Source organism: Rattus norvegicus, chromosome 10 (assembly GCF_036323735.1).
Source record: "Rattus norvegicus strain BN/NHsdMcwi chromosome 10, GRCr8, whole genome shotgun sequence".
Lineage (NCBI taxonomy): Eukaryota > Metazoa > Chordata > Mammalia > Rodentia > Muridae > Rattus > Rattus norvegicus.
In genome coordinates this window covers 93,205,489-93,232,634 of record NC_086028.1, presented here as the reverse complement: position 1 = coordinate 93,232,634, position 27,146 = coordinate 93,205,489, and the positions used below count along the sequence as shown (strand labels likewise).

The 27,146-nt window shown below is 50.7% G+C and overlaps 1 protein-coding gene and 2 long non-coding RNA genes across 11 annotated transcripts in view; 1 reads left to right on the top strand and 2 right to left on the bottom strand.

The window, feature by feature from the left end:
• Positions 1 to 27,146, top strand: part of Cacng4 (calcium voltage-gated channel auxiliary subunit gamma 4) — a 62,061-nt gene that overhangs the window by 12,836 nt on the left and 22,079 nt on the right. The gene's annotated exons all lie outside the window — the stretch shown is intronic.
• Positions 2,997 to 14,178, bottom strand: LOC108352150 (uncharacterized). Of its 4 annotated transcripts, XR_010055850.1 has the most exons (4): positions 13,824 to 14,130; positions 11,675 to 11,886; positions 10,808 to 10,891; positions 2,997 to 4,094 (listed from the first exon to the last, which is right to left on the bottom strand). It is a non-coding gene; the product is annotated as an uncharacterized LOC108352150 (long non-coding RNA). The 4 variants fall into 4 exon arrangements; XR_001840306.3 differs by having other exon boundaries at positions 10,808 to 11,886; positions 13,824 to 14,127; XR_005490490.2 differs by having other exon boundaries at positions 2,997 to 10,891; positions 13,824 to 14,112.
• Positions 14,625 to 27,146, bottom strand: part of LOC134480890 (uncharacterized) — a 28,376-nt gene continuing 15,854 nt past the window's right edge. For 2 of the 6 annotated variants that reach the window (XR_010055851.1, XR_010055853.1), the window contains one exon: positions 14,625 to 26,897. This is a non-coding gene — a long non-coding RNA (uncharacterized LOC134480890). The remainder of the gene's footprint in view (positions 26,898 to 27,146) is intronic. The other 4 variants (XR_010055852.1, XR_010055856.1, XR_010055855.1 and 1 more) reach the window with 4 other exon arrangements.

The window sequence follows — 27,146 nt, the reverse complement described above, 5'->3', positions numbered from 1 at the left end:
AGAAAGGGAGAGACATCTAGGAAATTTGAACTCAAGATGACTAGGAAAAACCCATACTCCAGGATCTGGGAACATAACTCATTTGGTACACTACATAAAACCCTAGGCTTGATTCCTAGCAGCCCATAAACAAGGTATAGGGGAGCACATCTGTAAGTCCAGCACTTAGGAGAGGCAGGGATCAGGATCAGGTCAGGGTCATCCTCAGCTACATAGAGAGTTCAAGGGCTGCCTGGACGACAAAAGACAGAGCAAGGTGGAGGCTGGAGACCTCCCCCATTTTCTCATGGTGGGCAGGGTCTTCGGGAAGTGTACACACACACACACACACACACACACACACACACACACACACACCATTGTGTGAAGGCCCAAAGGTTGATTTGGGGACCCATTCTCAGTCAGTTCCACCTTATTCACTGAGGGAGGCAAGGTCTCTGCCCTAATTGGAGCCCTCGTCATATGGCTAATCCTGTTAGCCAGCTTGCTCTGTGGATCCTTGTCCCCTGCCTTTCAAGGCTGGAATTACAACCATGCCCAGCCAACCTGAGGAGATGGGATGTGGAGATCCAAACTCGGTCTTGATGGTTTCATGGCAAGCACTCCTGAGCCATCTCTCCAGCTCCTTAAACGTTTCTGAACGAGAGGACCCTGCAAATGCCATCAGTGACCCTGAGCGACCTGTTCTTCTCCAAGAAGACTTTGGGGTACAGAAAAGCTGGTGCTAGAGGGAAGAGGGTCTCAGAGATGGCAGCACGGTAAAGACATCTGGGAACGGAAGCTAAAACTCAATGCTTTCCCATTTCCCGAGAGATGCCACCAGGATCACCCCCTATCTAGATCAGACTCTGTCTCGAAGGACAAAGGCTGGGTTACTGTAGCATCACCACCTCGAGGCATTTGCAGGGCCCTCGTGAATACCTAGCTTTGAGCTAGGCGCAGTGGACCTAAAAAGTGCAAATCCTTCCCCTCTGGTTCTAGAGAGACACCTACAACAAGGAGAGGCATTTCACAAGATGGGGTGTGGGGAGAGCCTGTCATAAAGCAGGCCTGAACTAAACAGTATTCTTGGAATTGCATTGCAGAGAGTAGGCAGGGGAGTGAGACAGAGCCAGACTTGAGTGAGTCAGGATTGGAGTCCAGACTGCCTCCTCCTTCAGGAACCCTAAGACAGTCAGTCCACCTTCTCTGAGACTCAGTCGCTTTGATTGTAAAATGGGTTGGTGGCAGTCTCAGCAGAAGCGAAGAAGAGATAGGCACCTGCTTGGCTTGGGGCTGGAACTGTAGCCCTGTACCATCAGCATCTTATTTGATGTCATAAAGACCGCCCAGCACCTGGAGATGGCATAACAGAGCCAGGATGAGCATGGGATTAGTGTTTAATCCAGGGCCTGTGCACACCTCCCTCCTAATCCATACCCCAAAGCATGGGCAAGGAAAAGCACTGGGGGGGATGCCCCCTACCACCAAGACTCTCTCAGGACATCTCAGGACACTCAGGCTCCCATCCAGGGGCTGCACAGCCAAGCCAAGGCCATGCCACCAACTCCTCATTAAGATGCTGTGGGTGTGGGGTGAGGCTACCCAGCACTGCTTCCGGGCCTCGCTCTGAAAAGCTCCGATAACAAGTGCACATTGACAGCAAGGGTTCCCCAGGCGAGCACGCCGTCCCCGGCTCGCATCTGAGCCCTCGCCTGAGACATTTTCTCGCTTCAGCAATTTGGCTTGTCATACAAAAGGGGCTCTGATTCCTCCTGATGGCTGACTCCTCTTGCATGAAAAATGGCTTTTGTTGTCTTTGAGTCTAAGGAGCTCAAGGATTCCAGACCGTGAGTCCAGGCCAGATGCCTGGTGGCTGAGAGGTCCCACTGGCTTACCCATTCAGAAGGGCTCTCCTCTCCCACTCCGGTGATCACTTATAACCTGTAGCCTGAGGCCCTGAGGCTGCTGCCCTCTGGCCTCTTCCTTGGAGTGACTATTTTTGATATGTCCTAACCATTCTTTTTTGGGTGGCCACCATGCTCAGCATAGCTATACTATCCCCACCATTCACATACCTGGCCACCACTGGGGTCCTCCTTTCTGTGTGTGTGTGTGTGTGTGTGTGTGTGTGTGTGTGTGTGTGTGTGTGTTCCCCTTTGTCTCTGTCACCACTCCCATGTGTATGCGTGTGTGCGTGTGTGCGTGGATTTGTAGAGAAAGACGGGTTCACTGTTAGGTGTCTCTCTTGGTCTCGCTCCACCTTGCTTTTGAGTCAAGAGTCTCTCACTGAACCTAAAGCTTACCAGCTCAGCAAGGCCAGAGAACCCCAGGCAACTGCCTGTCTCTTACCACCTCTCCTGGCCTTTGTGTGGGCGCTGCGGCTCAGGCTCAGGTCCTGGCGCTTGCGTGGGAAGTAACTTCACCCACTGAGCCATCTCCACAACACAGACCCTGCTTTCACAAACGCCAGCTTCTCCCCCTCTCTTCCTGTCTATCTCCCCTCTTTCTTTTCCATTTTTCATTCTAATAATTTCTCCTCTTCCCTTTCTGGCCGGCCACATTTAAATCATGCAAGCTTCCAGTGGGAGACCAGCTTTTTTAAAGTTCTTGAAGCGTTTCCTAGATTTAGAAAAAAAGAAAAGTATTATTTTAACTCTGCCATGATTAGGAGGGTTCTTAAACACAGAGAGAATTCTATTAAATACAAATCGAGTGAGTGAAAAACCCACAGTTGTGGGACCTTTTATCATCTGGTGCAGAGTAGATGTGACTGTGGTGATGGCTGTTTTATTAGGCCGGGGAAAATATTGGAAGGAAATTCACCAAACTGTTAATGCAGTAGTCATGGTAAGCAGGAGTGATTTATCTTATCTCCTATGGTTTCCAAATTTTCTATTATATTGAAGGTGGTGGTATAAACCTCATGCTTATGAAATCAAAGGAAACCACCGGGCTCGTCTCCAGACAGATGAATGGATACTTGCACTCGTTCCCCACTGATGGTGTTTCGACTCTTTTTTTTTTTTTAATTTATTTATTTAATGTATGTGAGTACACTGTCGCTGTCTTCTGACACACCAGAGCAGGGCATCGGATCTCATTACAGATGGTTGTGAGCCATCATGTGGTTGCTGGGATTTGAACTCCGGACCTCTGGAAGGGCAGTCAGTGCTCTTAACCACTGAGCCACCTCTCCAGTCCCGTGTTTCAACTCTTTATTCTTAAATGTATCTGGGCACCACGCCCATGGCTTCTGGCCAGGGTTTAAGGACTGGCCACCCCTGACTTGTAACCAAATTGATTCCTGGATCAAAGCTTTCAAGAGCTGCCTGTAGCTGGATCTTTTGTTTCCCATACGTTGCAGTTTACGGACTGGGTTTTCATCCTAGAGAGCTATCTCCTCCAGTAAAAAGTGCCACAAAGTAATTGAGGGGGAAACGGAATGTGGGTGTGGGCTCTTAGGAACTTCTATCACGTAGGTAAAGCTGAGTACCCCAGAGAGGGCCCTGGGATCCTGAGAGACTCCCAAGAGGGCAGCCAGGCTGACCACGTTTCATAAAAACGGAAATCTAGTGCCAGTTAGACAGAAGCAGCTTTGGTCTGTTGCGTGCCCCTAGCCCCTGGCATTCTTCCCCTGTGACAAGTTTAAACTGCTTCATTGTTCCACAGATCTTCAAACTCGTTTAGACAAAGGGTACTCTCTCCAAAAATAATTTCCCAGCACTAATTCCATTTGTGTAAAGTTTGGGAAAATCTGCATAGCGGGTGCCTGGCAGGAAAGGCAGCTTCCCAGGTGTCCTGTCATGCTGGTGACAACATGACCTCTTTCTCTTCGAGTCACAGTCACTTGACCCTTTAAATGCCACTTACTGCAGATGTCTAAGCTCCTTGCCCATCCTGATGGCCGGGCCACCACGCTGCTTCCCGTTCGCAGGGGTCTCCATTAGGACAAAGGTGAACACAGCAGCAGGTGCAGTGCTGTGAGAGCCCAGCGCTCCCCAGCTCTCGTTCGAGCTCTTGACCCGGAAAAGTTATTCTCGAGTCGGATCAGAATGGCCAGCCCTCCAGCAGTGACGTCACTTCTTTTTTTCTTCTTCGATGTTTCCTGGAACCTGAAAACAAAACCCTCATCTGTGACCCTTCAAGGCCCTTCAGATTCTTGGAAGTGCTTACTTCTCCTGAGTCTGCCCACCCCTAGAGGAACGGAAAGGAGGTTTACCTGGAGTTTTGGTTTTGCATTATATATATATATATATTATATGTGGCTGCATTATAGATTATAGATGCTTGCATATATATTTCATATATGGTTGTATATTTCATATACATATACACACATGTGTATATATGCATATGTTGCTTGCCCATATCTGGCTTAAAATCAACACGTTATAAAATATTAGTTGGTTCCAGGCACTGACAAGATGGGTCCAGACCTTCAGGAGACCTTCTTCCCTTTTAGAAGTGGAGCAAGCAGGGAGAAGCCCAGGCTAGCCCCATCCAGTCCCCACGGTGTGTGCTTTCTCCTCCAACACGGGCAGCTCATCTGCCCCGCCCCCTGCTGATCACCTTTCTCTTTATCATAATTACAACGGCTCTCAAGTGCTCTCTGCGGACCAAGCACAGTATCTATTATCTCCTGCTCCGTGTGCTTCCCTTTCGTTATCCCGTCCCTCCTCTTAACAGCCAGGATTTAACGGTGTTTAATTAATTATTGAATTAACTACCAGGTAATCAGGTGGATTGTGGACAGAAGGAGAGCTAGTAGTTGCAATGGTCCTTCCTGTGCGCCAGCAGCTGCCTTGAGTGGTTTATACACATTAATAGACATTAGCCTGCTTAATCCTCAGCCTCCCTCCGAGGCAGCAACAATTGCTACTTCCCATAGATGGAGAAACCGAGGGAACGGGAAGTCCAGACACTTGCTTAAGGCTGCAAAGGCAGCAGCCTAGTGAATTTGGGGCTCTAATAACAATCAGTTGCCTCAGGGTTTCCTCCTTTACCCCAGCTACCATTCAGTTACAGTACTGGCTATGGCCTACTGCTACTAACACACAGGCATTCCACAGTGGCATGCCCTATGACTGCCCAAGACACAGTGGGTTCTGACAGCCAGGTCTCTGACTCCGAAGCCTGGTCTGAATTCTTTCTCAGCCCCATGCTAAAAGCTACCATGCAATGCTACACAGTAATAAAGAGAGGGGGATCAAATTGTCTCTGCGCCCTGTGAATATCCCAGAGAACCTACAGTGACACCCCCCCAGGAGGTGGGGGCGGGTCACCATGCAAGCAATTAATGCTACAGGGAGAGGCTGGGTGTGGTGTGCAAGCAGGGCCCACCCAGCAGGGGCATCCCAGGGGTTGTTACACACTGGCTGTGGGCCAGGTGAGCATGGAAGGCTTCATGGAGGAGGAGGAAGAGGAGGAGGAAGAGGGAGACGGGGAGGAGGGTAGAGCTCTGTGACCAACGATGCTGGGTTCAGATGTGACTCAGAGGATGGAGGCTACTGTAAGACAGGGCAGCTCTGAGGATGATGTGCTTTCAGTGAGACAGGGGGCAGTCTGCTAAGACAGCTCTCTGAGAAGACACTCCCCACACACATCAAACCTCCAGGGAAGGTCTCACAGGGGATGCCACCCCAAGTCCACACCCAGATCCCAACGACGGCACTCACCTACTGACTCCTGGCTAGCTAGCACACAACAGGTGGGAAAACTGTGATCATCCTGCAGGCTTCCGCTCAGATCATGTTGAACAGCGGCAAGACTGTCTAGGCAAAATGGCTAGCAAAATGGCTTCTCTGGGGGCACTGATGGACGGGAGACAAAGGGAGCCTGCCAGGCAGGGGACATGTTCCGTCATCACCTGCGTGGTTGTTACAAGGGTGAGGAAGCTTGCCCATCTAACTCCTCTCTCAGGAGTGTGCTCTGTGTGTTAGCTTCAAGAAAAGTTACCCACAAGGAAAATAGAATGTGGAGTTAACAAAGGCGCCCCAGGTGGCCTGCTCCAACCCTCAGATGCCCCCCAACAATTCCTAACTTAGGGCTTCTGATTGTTGTTGTTTGAATCTGATATACTCAGCTCGTTGGAGACGCAGGTACCTAGCCCTTGCTAAGTTCTGGGGACTCACGGATTTGTGCGTTCATTCATTCACTCATTCATTCATTCATTCATTCATTCACTCATTCACTCATTCAGTAGTTGTTTCACAAGTGCCTTTTGGGGATGCTGGAAGAAAAGGGACTTTGTCAGCAAATTCTGTGGTGTAGAGCTGTCTAGAATGACATGGCCCTCCCCAGGTTCAGGCCTTGGAACCTGTTGCTCTCACGTTATCCTCATAAACTCCATGAGGTCCTGTCAGCCTCACAAGGTAACACGGCAGGAGGAGAATTGGACTTGGATTAACCCAGGCATGCCTTAACCTGAGTTCCAACAGGACCCTTCCAGCCACTCTAGCAGGCTTAGCATGAAGCCTGCCCTTGAGGGGCTCCTAAGTGAAGGAGGATATGCTGGAACCCTCGGTCAGGAGAAATGCCTTATGTCTCAAGTCTGGAATGACTTAGTCTCTGTCTGCCTGGGGAGAAATCAGGAAGGGCTTCTCGGAGGAAGTGGTCCTGCCTCTGTCCCTTTACAGAATGGGCAGGATTCCCTCAGGCGGGAGAAAGGGCCACACAGAGATAGCCCGTCTTCATTCATTCACACAGTGCGCACTCCTTGTTCATCTGCTGACTCTTAATGGAGTTCTCTGTGACTCCTAAAATGCTGGCCTGTTCCTCAAAGAGTCTGAGCATCCAGTGTGGAGAGAGAGAGACAGACAGACAGGCAGCCATCACGGTTTTACACACAGCCGTTTTATACACAAACATGCGGCCCTGTGCACACAGGAGCTTCAGCGAGAGGGGAGGCCTCTGAGGAATTGTGGACACCTGTGTGAGCTAGGCTGGGGAGTTAACCATGAGTTTGTCGGGTGGTGAGGGAGGACAGGAAAAAGAGGGCTCAGGACAGAAGGTGGGTGCGGAGGCACGGAGGGAGGACGCTCTAGGCATCGCAGCCAACTTCAACCCTGGGCATTGAGGAGTCTCTGGGTAGGTGTGAAGAGGAGCCATGGATTGCCTTAGAAATGAGCAGACAGCAGGCTGGGTGCAGGAGCACTGGAGGAGGCAGAGGACGAAGCTAACGACCCTGTCCTCGCCTGTGAGGAGCCTATGCCTGCCCTCCCAGCTGAAAGGTGCTGGGTGAAACATCGTGAGGCTGAGTGCTCACAGCCTCCGGGCAATGAGGAATGGGAGGAACAAGGCACAAGGGCAGGACATTGTTAGGAACACGTGAGAAGAATTCAGAGTAGGCACAATGGGATCCGAGGAGGGTGAGGGAGGAAGCATGCATTCGGTCTGTTTTTCATCTTGGAAATAGACTAGATGCGGGAATTTAGGGGAACACACTGTGGGCGACAGAGTGGACGGTGTGTCATAGTGAGGCCATGTGCAGGGGCAAGCAGGCTCGACCGCCCCACTCTAGTTGGACTGGACTGTACAAGGCTCCCATGCCTTAACTAATTTCTTAAAACTTTGTCTTCATTTCATAGACAGGGCTAAGGTCGGGATTTGAACCTAAGGAGTCCGGTTCCAGAGTTGTCTCTCTAGCCACAGTCCAGGAAGGTTGTTGCCCTCTAGATCCAGGATGAGAGTGATGGATGACTCTGGGTCAGTGACAGAAGGACATGAGGTAGTAGCTCCCTGCAGGAGCCCACAGCTGAAACATGGGAAGGTCTGGCGCTTCTCAGAAGCCTTGCCTACTCCACTTCCAGGAGGAACTGGTGCTCCTCCCTACCCTGCTCACGCCTCCTCCCCACAGTGCTGCTTGAAGCAGCATGGTCTCTACTGACTGGAGACCTCTGTCTGTCAGCACCCTGGTTCTGGTCCCTGGAGAAGCCAAAGCACAATAATGACCCAGGCTACTCTATAGGTAACTTCAAAACCGTGATGCCAGGCAGGGAGGTCGGAGTAGAGCCTCCTGCACCCTGCAGCCAGTGTTGCTATAACTAAGGACCGATGGCTGGCTCCTGTTATAAACACCAGATAGAGCTTCCCTTTGGCCAAGCCTGCTGAGGAACCAGAGGCAAGGGAAGCTGGGAAGTATGGTTCCTTGGAGTGCAAGGAATCTCTGTAGACAGGTGATGGGTGAGCAGTGTTTCCTGTTGGTCTTGGTGCCAGTTCATGTGTGGTGGCATGACTCAGATCACACAAGGTCCCGGTGTGTGCGGACCACCTAGGTCCTCCCAGGGCGGAAAGCGATTGCAGTATGCACACACGCACAGACATCTCACACCTGCACATCCTTTTTGTAACACATGACACTGCATATCCTGACAGTCCCCAACCTGGCTAGATGACTCCCTGTTTGTGCTCACCGGGGAGCACAGGAGACCCTCAATTGGTACCTGAAGCTCTTGTTTGCCTGGATCCTGTTACCCACACTCAGGTCGGGTAACGGAACACCCCAGGCTGGGGCGTGGGTGTCGAGACTCTGCTTCGTCCTCTCAGGTTACCCCGTGGTGACCTGGCCATTCTGGTTGTGTGAGGCACCCTGCAGAAGAATCTTCCTCCTCCACACCAGACGCTCACGAGAGAGAAGCCAGAGGAGGTGGGGAAGAGGAGGGGTCCCTGCTTATCTACAGTGCCAGTGTTTTCTTTGAACCTATAAGACAGCTTTCTTTATTTTGCTTAGAAATCTAACCTGGGCACCAACGGTGTTACCTGCCGTAGCTGTCACCCTGTCTCCCCACACACTCACACCTCTGCCCCACCTCACCTGCTCCATTTCCCTTGATCATTCGTTTTCCCTGTGTCTCCTGGTATCCATTGTGCTCCAGAAGCCAGTGAGGAATATGAGACATCAGGGGCCAGAAAGTTCCAGAAAATATTGGCAGAGGTATCTAAAATAATATCGTCTGAAAGGGGCAGGAGGGGTAGGTGGGAAGAGGGCGTTCCCAATGCCTTTTAGTCACATCATATGTAGATTTGGGGGGTGGGTTGTAGACTGTATTGTCCCCCGTAATGATAGAGAACCAGAGAAGGTCTTTAGAACCAAATGTTACCAAGTTAAGGTCGTGCTCTGCTAAGGTGGCCAGAATCCAATATCCTGGGTGCCTATGAGAACAGGGGAGAGAGGAAGAGGAGAGGGCATAGGCCAGGCTCTCTCTTGGAACCAGAGAGCATGGCCCAGTCCATACCTGAAGGTTCCCAGGTACAAGAGAGAGTAAAGCCAGCTGTTTGAAGCCACCCTCCCAGGGTGTGGGACTTCATGCTAGCAGCCCCCAGGAAGTGAACTCAAGATGAATTCAGCTTCACATTCGACTGCCAGAACCAGCAGACTCCTGAACACCGCTGTGTATTGCTCTCTAAGAGAATACAGCATGCACAGTCTGGTTTACCACTGAGCCTTGGTAATTCACTGTGGAAGGCCTAGGGGGATAGCCCAGAAAATACTTGTCTTGAATGCACAAGGACCTGAGTTCAATCCCCAGAACCCATCTTTTTGAAATAAATAAATAAAAAAGAAGCAAAACTAACAGCCAGGCATAGTGACTCGTGCTTATAACCCCAGGGTGAGGAGTGAAGGCAGGTGGATCCTGGGGTTAGTCTACTTGGGGGGTTCTAAGCTAGTAAGAGACCCTGTCTCCAAAATGAAGTAAGTGGACAGCAATTGAACAACGCCCAGCATTGCTCCTGGGCCTGTATATATGAGGGTGCTCGTACACACATGGACATGGACGCGCGCGCACACACACACACACACACACACACACACACACACACACACGCACACGCATGCACACACACAGTTCACTGTGGAGTCTAAGAATGCACATTACTATGATCCATCCATTGCTCCCCACAGCCAACCCTGTGATATAAATCTTAACCAGGGGCCCATTTCAGTTGTCACTTAGCCTCAACTTAGTCTTAGAGGAAACAGTTTCCCAAAGGTGACATGACCTTCTCCCTGGGACTACAGCTCCTTTCAAGGCTGCTTTGAGCTCCCAAAGGCAAGATGAACTCTTTCTGTGAGGCATATATTCAGTTTTTTTTTAAAAAAAATACTTCTACAACTCATCACGAAAATCTCAGTGGCTTCAAAGAGCTCAGACATGGACTCCCTGTTACCTTGGCTTGGGAATGGGGACATGTTCTGTAGGCCCTCTGCTCAAGTGTCCCGAGCATACAGATGAGGTGTGGGATGGGATACATTCTGTCCTCTGGTTGCTGACAGAAAAGAGTCAGTTGTGGTTGTCTGTTGGAGGCCTGCCAACCCACTCTCCATTAGCCAGGAGCCTTGAAGCTGCCCATGGTGGCTTGCCCTGTGACCCCACTGACAGTTCACAAAAGCAGAGCCCTTTCCTTGCTTCCAGGCTGGGAGCTGAGGGGACATATATCCATGGCTGCTGCTTCTCCAGCCTGCACAGGCAGTCTCTATCAGATGATCCCATCAGCACATTCCCAGACTCCACCTACCCTCCCAGAGATATCTCGGGGCCTCCTTAGGATTTGCCTGCCACAGACGGAGGGGTTTTATTACAAAGGATGACTTCCAGTCAGGTGCACTTGACTTTGACTTTTGCCTTTGTTCCTGATTAGGAGCATGATCTTGGGGAATTTGCCTCAGCACTCCTTAAATCTGAGTATCCGGCTTTATAAAGGGAAGGTGATAACACTGACTTAAAGGGCTATTGTGAGGATTAGATCAGCTCAACCACAAACCCAGGCAGTTGCTAGGTGCTCAGTGATGATGGCTTCCCCTCTCCCCTGTGCAAACAGATCTTACCAAACATCGGCTCGACCCAAAAGACACCAGGTCCCGGGACCTGAAAGCCTGTGAGATTTCAGTCTGGTTTTGGGTGGGATTCACCTAAAAAAAAAATCATATAATTTTCAACATCCCTCTGCTTCTCCCAATGTTGGGAACCACGGTAGCTTTGCTTGGAGAAAGAGAAGATGAGTTGAGATTCCCAGTCTAGAAGCACTTGTTCCCATGTGATGGAATGGCATTCCTCTTCTCAGAATCCAGAGCCCAGAGGAGGTGACCCTCTCTCCTGGCCGCTTCCTGCTGCTGAATCCAGGGGCGTAGGATACCAGCTTTGCTTCTGTGTGATTCTGTGTTTGTCTATTATATTGGTTCAGACCCTCAGGAGAAGCTGCTGTTGGACTCTCAGTGTCCCCTGATCACATGGGTAAGGATCCCAGCCTGGAGAGGCTTCCCCTTCCTGGTGAAAACCCATCCAGAGAAGAAATAATTCCCCCCACTCATTCCCCAACAATGAGCCCAGGATACAAACTGTCAACTGCCAATTATACACCTAGTGTTCTTGCTAGTAATCAACTAAGTCAACTCTAGCTGATGGCAAGAGACCATGTTCGTCTCAGGGCACTATGTCCAAGGTCTCTAGCAGATGATGGCCAGAGGCTATGTAAATCTCCCGGCATGATATCCAAGTACGCAGGACATGGAAGCAAAAGATCTAAAGGAAGTAACAGGCCCAAAGGCTGAGCTTGCTTTCCCATTTCAAAGTAGAATTGTGGTTTGAAATCCTTGTCTACTTTTCAGCCATACTGCCATCTTGCCTGCTGGAATGAACTCTTTCAGGGGAGCAATTGCCCACCCATTCCAAGCATGCATCAGAATGTAACTTACAGGTGACCTCCATCCCTAGCTATGGTGACACTTCTTCTCTCTGCTCTCCGAGTTCCGAGTCAGAGCCTAGACTTGGGTACCGTGCCATATCACCGGATTTCTGCTTATGGTTCCTAGAGGTCAGGGACAGCGGCCTCCACTCACGATTCCAGAGCATCCAAGTCCGTGGCCTAAGCGAATGTCTGCTGGGTGGATGAATGCACCAGATGGATCTGGAAAGGAAATAGGCCAGGGAGTCTTGTGGTCATCATTCTCCATTATTCTGTAGACCCTTGTTACCCATAAGGGTTGTTCCAGACCCCTCCAGACACCTGAGAATACTCAGACCCTTTGTATAAAGTGGCGATGTTTGCGTATAACCTTCACACATTCTCCTGAGTACTTCCAGTCATCTTTGGAGGACTGACAATACGTAATACATGCCATATAAATCACTGTTCTGCTGTAGTGTTTAGGGAGTAATAAAACCATCTATACACATATTCTACATATAATGTAATTAATGTATTTTCCAGTTGTTTTTTTTTCTTTTTCTTTTTTTTTTTTTTTTTTTTTTTGGAGCTGGGGACAGAACCCAGGGCCTTGTGCTTGCTAGGCAAGCGCTCTACCACTGAGCTAAATCCCCAACCCCTATTTTCCAGTTGTTAATCCTCAGCTACAAAGGGCTATCTGTAGTAATCTCCTGGAACCCCGCATTTGGTCCATCAAAGAGTTCCCATGTGAAGCAGTAAAGTGTAAGACAAGCAGAGTCTATGGCTGACAATCTCTCATCTACCACCCATCCATCCGTCTGTCATTTACTCAGTCTAACCCTGGGCATTCCCAGGTACCCAGCATGTAGCAATAAAAAAACTTTCAGAGGGCTGAAGAGATGGCTCAGGGCTTAAGACGCACGAACTGCTCTGCTCTTACAGAGACCTGGAGTTCAATTCCCAACACCCTTATTAGGTGGTTCACGACTGCCTATAACTGCAGCTCCAGAGGAATCCAATGCTTCAGACCTCCAAGGGTGCCAGTATTCACATTCTCTCTCTCTCTCTCTCTCTCTCTCTCTCTCTCTCTCTCTCTCTCTCTCTCCCTCCCTCCCTCCCTCTCTCTCTCTCTCTCTCTCTCTCACACACACACTTACTTCAAATTAAAAATGAATCTTTTAAAAACTCCTTTTCCCAGTAGCATTCAAAGTACCCCCCACTCTGCCCACATTTCTCAGACAGAGAAAGCTGTGTTTACATAGCTGGAGGGGTCCTGCCTGGGTTGGATTAGGTGGTAGTGGCAGGGAGGTGGGCGTGGGAAGGGGATATAGGGAGTGTCAGGCAGGAACCTGTAAGTCTTAAAAGTTCCCCAGACCCTGATTCAGAGCCCTCCCACCAGGTGAGGGGCTTCCTGAGCAGGGAGGGAGGGCTGCTGTGTTCCTGCTGCTGCTTCTGCATACAGCATCGGTCCTGTGGCCCGAGGCCCACCCAGTGGTAACCTCAACGGCTGCAGAGGCAGCCCCAGCTCCACCAAGGCCTAGTGTAGTTCAGCGTTTATTGGGTGCCTTTGTTTTGCTTTCTTATAAAAGGACCTGTCCAGTTACACGAACTTAAGGGCCCAGTAAAATCTTGTTCTGCCCTTGGCTAGACTGTAAATGAACACATCACCCAAGAAGGGCTTCCCATGAGAGTAGGGATGTTCTGTGGGGCACATTAGGAAAGGAGATATGGAGGCTCATTGTGGAAATGCTCAACTCTGGGTGTGGCTGCTTTCTCCCTCTTAGGATGGGGACAGTAGGCTTCTAGGGCTTAAGCAAATTGGGTTTCCAGAAGTGAGGTTGGGGACCAGATGGAGCTGGCTTTAATGCCAAAGGCCAAGCCTGCTCCTGCAATAAGGGCCATCAGCGTTTGCTTCCTTGCCTTCCTCTGGTCTCCACCTCCCCAGACTATCAGAAAACATGTTCCTCTGGCTGCCCTTTCCAACGCCAGCTGTCATACGCCCTGTCAGCAAGGAGAAACCGCCAAAGCTTGCTGTTCTGAGGTCCCAGAGGGAAGCCCCGAGTGGACCCATCCCCATCTCCACAAACAGCAGAATGTCAGCAGTCAGCCCTGCTCACTTGTCCAGGGTGACACTGGCTGTAGTGGACCTCAGAGTTGAAACAGGGCAGGGTACTCACCAGTCCGGGAGTGCCGCTTGGGGACTCAGTCTGCTCAGTGCTCAGGTCCCCAGCAGGGGCCTTGGGGCCTGATGCATGGCTCGGCATTTGCTGAGAGCTTTTTCATCATTTATGAATGAGTGCTGGCAGCAGCCTTGCGAATTAGGGCCCAGCTGGAGGCCTGGCCTCTAAGAGGCTGGGCAGGCAAGACCCAGCTTCCAGCTCCTCCTCTTCAGCTGTGCCAGCCCTGCCTCTGCTGCTGCGGCTGCCACCGTGGGCCGCACCTTCCCAAAGTCGAGATCCTACGTATGGGGGTGAAAGGCAGCACCCCCCACCTGCGGCTATTCATTTGCCTGAGCCCGCCGTGCTGGGCTAACCAGAGCCCACTGTTCATCCCGTGCATGAGAAGTCAGCCCACCCCACCCCCCGCCCCTCAGAGACAAAAGCATTGGAGTGGTGGGGTTACAAGTAACCAGGGCTTGCTCCTCAGTCTGCGGACTCAGGAGTCCCATTGGAGCTGTGTGCAGGGAACCCACCACCTCAAGGAGATCCTGCTATCCCGACTGCTCAAAACAGGACAGTGAAGAATGGCGTCTGGGCAAGAGGTTACCCAGTTACCATGGACAGCCTCAGCCGGACTGAATTGGTCTCCAAGAGGCCCTCTAAGGGCCATCAGTGACCACAAGCTGGGTGCCATGCGAGAACGCAGCATGAACTTTGGAGCCAAGTATAAGCAGTCTGACTCCCCCAGCTCTCTGTGCCTGTTCATTTTAATCATTCTGGAGCCTCGGTTGACTCCTCTGTGAAATGGAACAATAACACTCATCTCCCAGATTTATTGGATCCATTGGTACAAGTCAGCAGATCATTTTGACAGTACAAACTTGGCAGTTCGGAGTGCCGTTGCTTGGGGACATGGCTCAGGGGCAAAAGTACTTGTTGCACAAGCAAATGCCAGGTGGACATGCAGCCCGTTTGTAATTTCAGTCTCTACCAGCTGAGACGGAATCCCTGGAGCTAGCCAGCTAGTCTCATTGGTGAGCTCTGGGTTTGACTGAGAGACCCTGCCTTGATGAACTAGATGACAGAGCGATTAAGACTCTTGGTCTCGACCTCTGGCTTCCATGTGCATGTGCACACACATGTACCCACCTATGAGAACTTGCACGCACGCCACACACAGACACCTAAAAAGAAGGTGTCAGGGGAGGGGCCGGTTGCCAACATCTCTGAGGTAAGGTAGAGAAGGCAGGAGCTGGCACCTGGACATTTCCAGAAGCACACAGCCTTAGACTGTACGTAGACCGAGCCACCATGCAGAGGACGTTAGACTCCATCTAGCATCTAGCATCTTTATTTTTCTTTAACAAATGTCCTCCAGGGCCACTTTCAAATCAAGTTTAATCTGGTGTCTGAAACTCTTAAATCCTGTAACTCAGAGTCACTAGGTGTAAAATATTCAGGCTTCAGTGGACACGGAGCTGGCTCCCGGCCACAGCGCCCGGGCCGCTGACCTGCTTTGCAGCACCTTGGCAAACTGCATTTTTGCAGCTGATGTCTGAAGCGCTGCCTTCTGTCCGTGACCCGGGGAGGGCTGCGAGAGAACTGAAGATGCGTAGACCATGTGGCTAAACCCGGATTTCAAGCAGGAGGGAAGATGGCTTAATGAATAATGAAAGCGTTGCGGTCACAAGGTGGCCTCTCGCCATGCCTGAGGAGTCTGGCTTTTGAGTTCCAGCCAAGCAAAAGGAGCATGAAAAGGGGCAGAACAGAAGGACCGGCAGGGTTTTAGTCTTGGGATCCACCTGCAGTTTGCCGCCATCTTGGGTTGACCTGTATCACTCCACAAACAGCCAGACCGCAGGGACTGGGGGCGAGACGTGTCGAAAACAGGATGCAGAGAGATCCCTGGCGTTTCTGTGTTCTTGGAGCGATCTATCCAGCCTGCTTAATGGTGGTTATCTCACTTTGACGTTGAAATCAGTTAAAATGTAGGTTGGTGGCATAGCTCGGTCAAATAAGTATTTAGTGTAGAAGCATAGGGACCTGGGTTCCGTGTCCAGAGCATGTTAAAAGCCAGGCATGATGGCATGCGCTTGTGATCCCAGAGCTGGGGAGATGGAGACAGGCCTATGTGTCACTGGCCCATTAGCCTAACCAAATCAGCAGGCCTAATTGCCCAGTGAGAGACACTGCCTCTCAAAAGCAAAGTGATGTTCTTAAGGAATGAAACCCAAGGTTGACCTCCAGCCTCAACATGTTTGAGCAGACATGTGCACCCATGAACACGTGTGTGCATGCGCGCGCGCGCACACACACACACACACACACACGCACGCACACGCACGCACGCACACCTACTCATCTGATCACATTGAATCCTTCGGTTCACCTCCAGAACATCGTATTTATCATGTTACAATCTACTTGGTCTTCCAGCATTGATCAGTGGGCTCAGAAGAAAGGCCAGTGACAAGCCACTCCTTCCATTGTCATCTCTTGGTCACAGACATTGATGTCCTCTCCGTGACTTTCTCTGTCCAGGTTTGGTATTCTGGTTCCTGGGCTATTCCGCTACTGCGGGGAGAAAGGGAGAAGAGTGGAGAGTGAGCATTTCCTTCTCTCTTTTGCACATGAGCGCAGAAGCCGGGGCTCAGGAAAAACCGGTGCCCCAGCTTCACAGGCCGCCTCTGCTTCACATCAACATGCATCAAACAGAGACTCAAAGACAAATTATGTCAGACCAAGGCCTCTGGCTTAGGGGTGGAAGCATAATTTAACTATATGTAATGCAAGAGTCTCCAATGGTTAAAGGTGTGCATAAAAGATGGATTCTCCCCGCCCCCAAAACCCCAACCGACCAGGGATACCAAAGTCAAGGACGATGCTCAAGTTCCTCATGCAAAACAGCTATGCATTTGCGTATCACTTGCACAAAGCCATCTCCGTGTGTGACTCTCAGCATGCAATTAATTCCTAATACTATATATTTTTGCATTATTTAATGCATTTGTATTATATGTGTAATAATACATATGTATTGTTTAGGCAATTGTGGTAAGAGACGGTATATGTTCAGTACAAATGCACTTTTCCCCTGAATATTTTTGACCGACGGTTGACTGACTCTATTGATGCAGAACTTGATTACACAGAGGGCTGGATATACGAAAAGGGAGAAGGGATAGAGCCCAGGAGGGTTCTGAAAAGGTGTAACACCCTCCCTGATGACCTTCGAAAGTCTGCAAAATGTGGTAGCAGGGGTCAAGACAAACAGGATGTGCTTGGGAACAGCTTAGTGTCTGACAAGGGCTGTGCCTAGAGCAGTGTGGCTGGAGGGTGGTGTCCACGGCAGGACTGGAGAGCAGGAGGAAGCCTGGCACCCACATCTGCTCCTGCAGGAGCTGGGAAGTCAAGTGCAGCATTGAAGTCCGTGTCACCAAACCACCCTGGCAGATCCAAAATGGGGCAGGGCAGTGAGGCCAGGAGAGGACCAGGAAGGAGGCAACACTGGGATGTAAAAATGGCTGGTGGATAGACAAAGGGGGGAGTCCCCCGGAAATGCACCTCTGGGAGTTAGGGGAGATGTGTGTGTGTGTGTGTGTGTTTGTGTGTGTGTGTGTGTGTGTGCCTGTTATCCCAGAACCTGAGAGATGGAGACAGAATGATCAGAGAGGTTTGTGGTTATTTTTGACTTTATAGCAAATCCCAGCCAACCTGGACTACATAAAACTTTGACCTAAAAAAAAACAAAACAAAAAAAAAAACCAAAAAAAAAACAAAAACAAAAGCAAACAAACAAAAAAAACAAAAAGAAAAAGAAATGGAAAAACAAGGAAGGCAAATAAACAAACACACGTGCGTGTGTGCGCGCACACACACACACCTACACACATATACAAACACAGACACACGCAAAGACACATACATACCTACACACACATATAAACACACACACACACATATACCCACACAAACACACATACCTACACACACGGGCACACACACACACACACACACACACACACACACACACACTCCAGGGCTGGCTAGATGGCCCTGCAGATTTTCCCCTGGCAACCTGAATTCCACCCCTGGAACCCTCATAAAAGTAGCTTCTACAGAACTAGTATCTCTGAGCTCCACATGCATTCTAGAGCGCATATATACCCTCTCCATCACACACACACACACACACACCACCACCACCACCACCACCACCACCACCACCAGTAATGATGGTGATATTTTTCTTTAGAAATAAGCACATTTCCAAAGAGACCCAGACTCCTTGATTCTTGGGCACCTCGTGTGGTTCAGAATCTCACTCCTGAGAGATGGCGTGGAACATCCCGTCTTACATGCTGGGCATTGTTAACCCTCTTAACCACCAGGTACCTGTGTGCAGGCGAGTGCATTTGCCACCAGAGAGGGGAGAGCGGTGTGGTCTGAGCACTCCTGTTCTAAACACTGCCCTACACCTGGTGAACCTCCGGGAGGCCTCAGTTTCTCCTTTTGTAATGTGGGGATCACAACAAGGTCCAAAAGAAATAAGACGGTCAGAAGTGACGTCCCCATGAGATGCCACATGCTGGTATTGTCGTTGCCAGTGTCATCGGAGCAAGACTTGGTGCCCACACGACCTCAGGCTTTGGTTCCATGCCTCTTTCTCAGCTCTGAAGGTAACGAGAAGCCTGGACTAGTGCAAACTGTCAGAACAGCCAAGGCTTTAAGTTTGCCCTGACCAACGGGACAGAGACTGAACAAAGCTTTACTAACTCGGTGGTTCTCGACCTTCCTAATGCTAAGACCCTTCAATACAGTCCATCATGTGATGACCTCCAATCATAAATTATCCTCGTTACTACTTCATCACTATCTGATGTGGAGACCGCTGATCTAGATGCATTAGTGACGAGCCCTCACCTCCTTCCCCAACCAGCTTCCACTGTTGCTAGAAAGGAGACATTGGGTAATAGATTAAGAAGCCACCTGGAGAATTTAGATGAAATCAGTGAGGTCCAAACCTTGACCACCTTCCTAATCAGGTGATGGATGTGGAGCCCCGCCCCGTCCCCACGCCAGCAGGCCGCCATGGCACTGCCCTCTGCTGAGCAGGCTGCTGCTTCAAATCCACCCCTTTGTGTGCTGTATTTGCCAGGGTTTGCTCTTGCTTAATGGTGGGGGCTGAAGTACAGCTTCTCATTAACTTTTATCCTCCCCATAAATGGCCTGCTTAACTCACAACGGCAATTGTTCTGCTCTGTTCCCAGGGGTTTCTCTGCAGCCTGGCTTCCAGCCAGCCTGTCTTCTCTGCCTCCAGCCCCTCCAAAGCCTGCAGCTCATAGGCCTGCTGTGCCTGTGTGTGGAGGGAGGGAAGCTGGCTTTTACATTCTCTATACTTTTTTCCTCTTTGGGCAAGCAAAACCCCCAAGCCTTAGCTCCAAACTTCCTAGAAGAAGCTGAGGCAGAGGGAGCTGAGACTGGGGGTGAATGAATATGGAAGGGCACCACAGACAGCAACACCTGGTCTGGCACTGCCGAGAGGGAGCCTGGGGTGTATTGGCCTTGAGGACAAACTGTGGAAGAGAGGGGCATTGGAGGCTTGAGTATGGACATACTCTGGAAAAGGTATCAGGAAAGCTACTGTGGCCGTAAGCCAAGGGTATTGGAAGTGGGGGATGGGTAGTTAGATGGTGGACAGAGCTGGGGAGATACCAGGGAATCCTCTCTGTCCCAAATCAGCAGGCGAGCTTCCACGAAAACCTGTCTCAGAATCTGGATTCTGTCTGATCCCTCTGCTTCTCTGTCCCTGATTCTGGAGGACCAAAAGCTGGTTTATTAACTGTCATGGCTCCCAGGGTTTACAAAGCCTCTGGACCACCTCTCTCTCCTCTCCACACCTTTCTATGTTCATCGACATCTTTTACCTGCTCAGACATACCGGCCTCTGTCCCTGAGCTCTACCGTGTGTTCCCTGTATCTGGAACAGCTACTTGGTCTTTGACTTCCTGACCCTTCTTGAGGCTCAGCTGTGATGTCAGTTTCTCCCAATGGCTGCCTTGGCTTGGTCAAGTCACTAAGTCAGTGCCAAGCTAAAGGCAAGGCTAGAACAGCTGAGGCACTCGTGCATGTACACACACACACACAGTCAGGCACCTGGTACATGACAAACTGTAGCCATGTAAATACTGACTTGAATTCAAGGCTAAGTTCATGAGTGAATGGACATCTGCTTTTCCGTGTTGGGGGATCCATCCTGGGCAAGATGAGGAAACATTTGTCTGCTGCTGTAGGGAGTGGACCGTGAAAGGGCCAAAAATAGTGACTCTCTTCCTGGAAAACAGCCAAGTGGACTGACACTGGCAGGACTTGGGGTTTCCAGGAAGCCAGGACAGAGGATGTGGGCATCAGGTGTGGCTGATGAGCCCAGAGCTCTGAGGTCTCATCCAAGCTTATGAAGCTGGTGGCTCCCCTCCGAAGCACAGGTAGGCAACAGGGCTCCAGCTGATAACCGTGTTTACTTGGCACTCTGGGCCACAGGTGTGGGGAGCAGGCATTGAAAATCATGTTTGAATTGGGTTTCTGTTTGGCTGAAATTGCTGCCCCGGCCCCAGGTGTAGTCAGAGAGCAGATCTGAGCTATCTCAGTTTTGCCTGGCTGCTGGAAGGCACCAGTGACTTGGCAGATATGTCCGTCCTTCCAACACTGCCCCTTCTACCTCCTTCCTCTTCTGCAGAATTCTTCAGGATAGCATAGAGGTCCGGAACTATGGTCCTAGAGGCTCCTTGCCACTCTGCTAAAAAATTCCCTGCCCTCTCTGAACCTGCTTTGTGTGTAACAGGTTTACAGGAGTCCCTACTTCTTTGGGAGGGTAGGGGAGAGGTATCATATTAGGTACCGAACCCAGGGCTTTGGCGCATGCCAACAAACCCTTTACCACTAAGCTATATCCCTAGCCTGCTTCTTCAGGCAATTTTAAGGCTTAAACGGAAAATTGGGAAGAGCTTAGCAAAGGGCTTTGCAAGGTTTAGTGTTCAGCTGCAGCCTGCTCTTGTCAGTCCATTAGCAGTAGGGCCAGAGGAAAAACAGTCGTCGCGAGGGGCCGCCTAAGAGTCAGGCAAGCCGCTCGTTTTAAACGTCACCATGTCATGACCATATGAGGACAAGGAGGACTCCATGGCCGTGCTGGGGAAGAGGCAGGCAAACTTGGCTCTCTGGTAGAACAGCTGCCCCCTGGTCACCCAGCTATGGCAGCTCATAGCGTGTTTGACGCGCTTACTGTACGCCAGGATCAGTGACCTTGCAAAACCCTTGTGTCACCTTGAAGGTCCAGAGATCAACTAGAGAGCCCAGGCTTGGCCAGTCCACCAGCTAGCCTGTCACCATGGAAATGGCCATCACCCCTCCGGGCCTCGGGTTCCTAATGTGTAAGGTGAAAGAGATGAAGGTGCCCCTCCCTAGGGCTCCACTATGACTCCCCCTCCCCCACGAAGGACCTCCAGTCAAACCTCTCAGATTATTGGGGCATAACTTCCTAGAGATCTGCGGAAGCGAAGCAACGGGAAAGTCTGGATTCTGCAGAGAGCTTTTTGCGCCCCCCTCCAAGCCCCGTATTTGTTCCTCATTAAAAAGAAAGAAGAAGCAAAGAGGAAAAGGAAAAAAAAAAACCCAACCCTTGGCAACCAAGCTTTCATCCAAGCAGTAGTTACGGAGCAGATACAAGTAAGAGAAATCACAGAGAACACCATTCCCCAGTGCTGAGGGAGAAGACGGCTATTGGTCGGGGAAATCTCTCTGGCTCGGTTCAATTATGAATCTCGGCAGGAAGCCTGGAAAATCCCGTCAGTTCTGCAGCCCTGAACTGGAAGAGGCAAGGTTGAAGCTGTGCTACCCTTGAAGAACTCTCTGAGCCCAGAAGGGATGGAGAAAGCCGGAGGCCAATGAGGATCAGGAGATGGGCCATTGAACATCACGCCCAGAGTCACCTCTGAGGCTCCTGTGATAACTAGTTTTAATTGTCACCTTGGCGCGGTCTAGTGTCAGCTGGGAAGTCTCAACGAGGAGTTATCTAAGTTAGATTGGCTCGTGCCTATGCCTGAGAAGGATTTGTTAATTGGGTTAATTGAAGTGGGAAAAACCCACCCTGAGTGGGGGAGGTGGCATTTCATGGGATGGACCCTAGACTGAACGGAAAAGAGAGCCAACTGATGACGCATCCATTGTGCACGCATCCATCGCTCCCTGTTCTTGACTGTGGCTGTCCTGTGACCAGTTCTCCCACGCTCCTGCTGCTGTGACTTTCTAGCAATGACTGGCTGCAGCCAGAATTGTGAGCTAAACATTCTCCCCTAAGTTGCTTTTGCCAGCTTGTTTTACCACAACTACAGGAAACCAAGCTAAGACAGTTCTCATGCGGGCTGGGGTTTCCTGACAAGGTAGCCCTGAGGAAGGAAGCTGAGGGCTCACACTGTAGGCTGTGAGCAAGCAAAGAGGCTTTTCTTTCTTAAGTCGATGAGAGAAGAGAACCCACCATTTGTGAGACCCCTCTTCCTCTTGGTTATAGCAACTCCGTGGGGTCTGTGAATAACCCTACTTCAGAGATGGTACTCGGAGGTGCTTGTGAAAAGATGATTGGCTACTGGTTAACTTCCAGATGACAGAGACCTAAAGAGACTAGGAGACATGTCACATGTTCTCTGTGATGGCGGGCTACTTCTGATTCCATTTCCTTCCTGGCCCCCGAGGCCTGTGATCTCTTGGAGACCTGCCCTTATTCTCACATCTCAGAACAGTGGTGCTGACTTTCCCTGTGGAGTAGAGCGGAGCCCAGGCTTCCGAGCTGGCCAGGACCAGGTTGGCACATCCTCCCCACAAACTGAGATGCAGCTAGCATGGATCTAGGGTCCTCTTGATGGATTTAGGGGAAGAATGGGGAAATGTGCATAAGGGTGTAAGGAAGAGTTCAGCCAAGACCAAGGGAGAGAAAAGCCATGGACCTCCATCATGAGCCGAGTATATGAATTCCCTGGCGTCTCCTGGTCTCCTCTGACTCTGGTCTATATTCATGAGGGAGTATCTGAATGGTGATATGGTCACTGTGGGTTGTTCTGTGAGAGCCTCATTCCCAGAGGAAGAAGTCACATACCAGAAGGACAGCATAGCATGGTGGGTGGCTCGCCTATTTCTTTGCCCTTAGCGTAAGACCCTAAAGAGACACCTTGGTTTGGATGTCAATATTGATTCAAAGAATCCCACGTCTGGTTAGGCACCTTTAGTCCCAGCACTCCAGAAGCAGAGGCAGAGGCAGAGGCAGAGGCAGAGGCAGAGGCAGAGGCAGAGGCAGAGGCAGAGGCAGAGGCAGAGGCAGAGGCAGAGGAGGCAGGGGCAGGGGCAGGGGAAGGGGCAGGGGCAGGGGCAGGGGCAGGGGCAGGGGCAGGGGCAGAGGCAGAGGCAGAGGCAGAGGCAGAGGCAGAGGCAGGTGATCTCTGCTCTTGAAACCAGCCTGGTCTACAGATTGAGATTCAGGACAGCCAGAGCTACACAGAGAAACCCTGCCTCAAAAAAAAAAAAAAAAGCAGGAGAAAGAGAGAGAGAGAGAGAGAGAGAGAGAGAGAGAGAGCTTGTGAGAGCCTGCATTCATTATTTTCTTGTTACTATGGCAAACTGCCTGACAGACACGACTTAAGGGAGTGAAGGTTTATTTTGGCTCCGACTTGGAAGGTGCCATCCATCACGACAGAGAAACGGCAGCAGGCCTAGGAGGCAGCTGCTCGTGTTGCCCCTGCAGTCCAGAAGCACAGAGAAGTGATCCAATGCTGCTCGGCTCTTCTCCGTCCAACCATGGGCTGATGCCATCCACGCTCAGAACAGTTCTTCCCACTGCTCACTTACGACCTCACAGACACGGCCGGTAACTGTGACACGCTCACTCCTTGCCACCCAGGCTCCTCCTTCGAAGTTCATCCCATTTTCCTGTTAAGTCTAAGTAATTAAGTTGAAATTAATAAGCAAGTTGCATTCTTCCAACATTTGATCAAGTAAATATTCCCATTCCAAAAGGGAGAGATGAGAAGAATAGCAGGGAAAGTTTGAACCAATGCAAGACATACCCAGCAGGGAAAAGACTGGATGTTCTACGTCCAGCATCTGGAGCTCGAGGTGTTACCATCTGGGTACAGAGGGCATCGAGTAGCTCCACCCCTCTGGTTCTGTTTTGGACAGCACACATAGCCTATCTCTCTTGGGCTGACTCCGCCCCCCACCTCCATTTTGCCTCCACAGAAGTCCTTCGGTCCTGGCATCTCCAACATCCTGGAGATGCTACCACAACTGATGCTTTACACTCTACTTCATGAAACTGTGCCTTGGGACTTCCTTGCAGGGAAGCCGACCTCGGCAACTTTCTGGAACATTGATACAGCGTCTATGGCGTGCTATCTCTTGGCTTTTTTGCATGCCTGCAAGACCAGCCTCATGTGCATGGCACTGTAGCGGTAATAATTTGCAACCTCTCTAAACTCCTGGTGGGTGCTTGCCGCACACACACAAAACCTTTATATTTTAATACGCCTTAACTAGCTCAATGGTTGGGCCACCCCTGAACCTCCACCAGGCTAACGCACTCCCCTCCGATATTCTTGAGTTAACACTTACTAAATCTAAATTTTATCTTTGCTGCCCACGGACTCTCTGGGCAGCCCTTCTGGGGTCACTTTCCCCTTTGTACCTACATTCCGGCTATCTCCCCCACCCACCACACACACACACACACACACACACACACACACACACACACACACACCCCTTCCCGGAGTGGTGGCCAGTCACAAGGTAAACTTCCCTTTCTCCCCAGCATTTCACACCCAGGAATCCTCTAAGTCCCATCTCTGTCTCCCTGCCCAGCCATTGGCCACTGGCAACTTAATTTCCCAATCAGAGCCAACTGGGGGCAGGCTTCCTTTAGCCTCTGTGCAGGACACTGCAAGCCTGTCTTTGGGCAACATAATTAGCACGAGAACACAAGCTGTTCCTTGACACTGCCAGGTTCTGAGGCCAGCTGAAGACGCAGTGTGGGTCCCCTTCTCCTACAGCTGTAGTGATCTCTGTGTGCCTTGACCGCTGGACCTGAGAACCCACCTCCCCAGGCTGTTTAGAAGCCGGAAGCCCCTTTAGTGGAAGTCTCTGTTCATGTTCTCTTCTCACTTTTTTTTCTGGTTTGCTGTGACCTTCCTCCCTCCCTGTCCCGAGTGTTGAAAATATAGGTGCACCCCACCGCCTCTTCACATGCATCACCATACTAGGAACCAGTGCGCCCAACACATGACTGTGGCAGCCAAACCACAGCAGGCGCCTCCTTCCCAGCCCCTCCTCTTTTCTATTGGGTTTACAAACAGTGCGTTTTGTGGTCCGATACGTCTCAACGGTGCTAACAGGCTGTGAGGGGAGAAATGGGCTGATTCTGAAGCACCCACACCTAGCCATCCACAGGCCTCCCCATTCTTGTCCTGCCTCTTGTTCTGACAGCAGCCGATAAGGTCCTCGGGCAGCTGCAGGAAGCTGCTGACCGAGAGCCAGGATGAAATGTGTCCTTACAAGGGGTTCCAATGTGAGAAGACATGATGAAGAGAGAGCTTGTTAGATCTGGGAAAGCACAGCCTGTCATCTCCCAGGCAGCTGAGCTCCTCTGGGACTTGAAGCAGACACCCAAGAGCCCTAAGGTAGGGCAAACCCTAACAGGCCAAATGATGCCCATCCAGGCTGGGAATAGCACCAGAGACATCCAGAATCCCCGGAGGCTAGTGCTACCAGAGCACGAGTCAGGAGGGGTTTTTCTAGTTGCCAGTCACGCTCCGGTCCCGCAGTACGATCGCCCCCTCCTTGTAGCACGTTGGAGCAGGTAGCATTAAATGCAGCCCCTTATAAGGAACCTCCGGCTGCCTTTGTAACTGAGTCTTGTCTACTTTTTCAGTCTCAGTCCCCCCCCCCGATTTCTCTTCCAAAAGCCCAAATCTCTGGGTCTTCTGGGCCTCCTCTCTGAGCTGCCATTTGGCCAGTACTGCTAGGTACTGAGCTGCTGACAGCTCCCCTATAAGCCGGATCCAGCACTGAACTTCCCCAGACCTGCTCCCTGCCTCATTCTTCCCATCTACCTCCCCATCCCAGACAGAATCTATGTCCTTTCACTCCCACAGGACCCGGCATCAATATAGGAACACTGGTTTAAAAGAAAAGAATGAGAAGCGGGTGGAATGGGTGAACCCCATCTAATAGGAAATCCTTAAAGATCACAGAAGGACAAAGATGTCCAGGTGCCAAGCTAAGGCTCTGAAAAGAGACAAGGGGCATGCAATTGGGATAGCAGAACACTTGCTTTGTGTACACAAAGCCCTGGGTTCTGTCCTCAGCAGTGCATGAAGTGAGCATTGTGGAGCACATCTGTAACCCCAAAAACTCTGGAGGTGGACGTAGGAGAATCACAATCAGGGGGTCATCCTCAGATGACCTTGGCAGTCTGAGTTCAACCTGGTCTACAGAGACCCTGTCTTAAATGCTCTTCAGTTTTCAGAGTAGGAGAGATTGCGGTGCGAGGTTGTCTGCAGGTGTGGGTCTTAGGGTCACTGTTTAGCTGAAGAAACTTTCCGGTCTCCAAGCTGTTCATGGAGAAGACATAGACAGCTCTCCTTTAAGGTATCCAGTCAAGACAAAAACACAACAAACAAACACAAACCAGTCTGGCCTGAAGGCGTCCGAGAGAAAGAGGGAGTTGAAGATTTTGTCTTCTTCTTCCTCCTTTTCTTCTCCTCTTTCTCCTCTTCTTCTCTTTCCCCTCCTCCTCCTTATGATGTTGGGATGAAAAACAGCTTTTCTAACCTCCGCACCACAGCCTTGGCCACGTACCTCGGTCCTGCATTCTCTGAGGCCTTGGACGCTCCTGTAGAGGGTTCCCTTCTTCATCACCATTTAGGAGCTGCCCATAGAAAGCTGCAAAAGGGCAGAGGCTGTGCATGTCTTAAGCTCTCCCGTTGTTGGTTCTTACTACAGCAGACATACTCTAGGATGTGGGAAGCAGCCAGCAGAATAGCAGGTCACCTGCTGGAGTGAACAGTGTAACCGGAGTGGTCCTGTTAGAGGACAGACAGCCATCCGCCACAGTGTGGAAAGCTATCTTGTCCCTCTTCCATTGCGTGGGAATGGTAAGGACGGGACAGGATGGAGATAAAGGGGTACTCTTCCTGCTTCAGAGCCTGTCTCAGACACGGCAAGTATCACTCCTATCCCCAGTCCAAAGTGAAAGGAAAGCAAGTATAATGAGAAGACTCAGCTACATCTCCAAGAATCCAT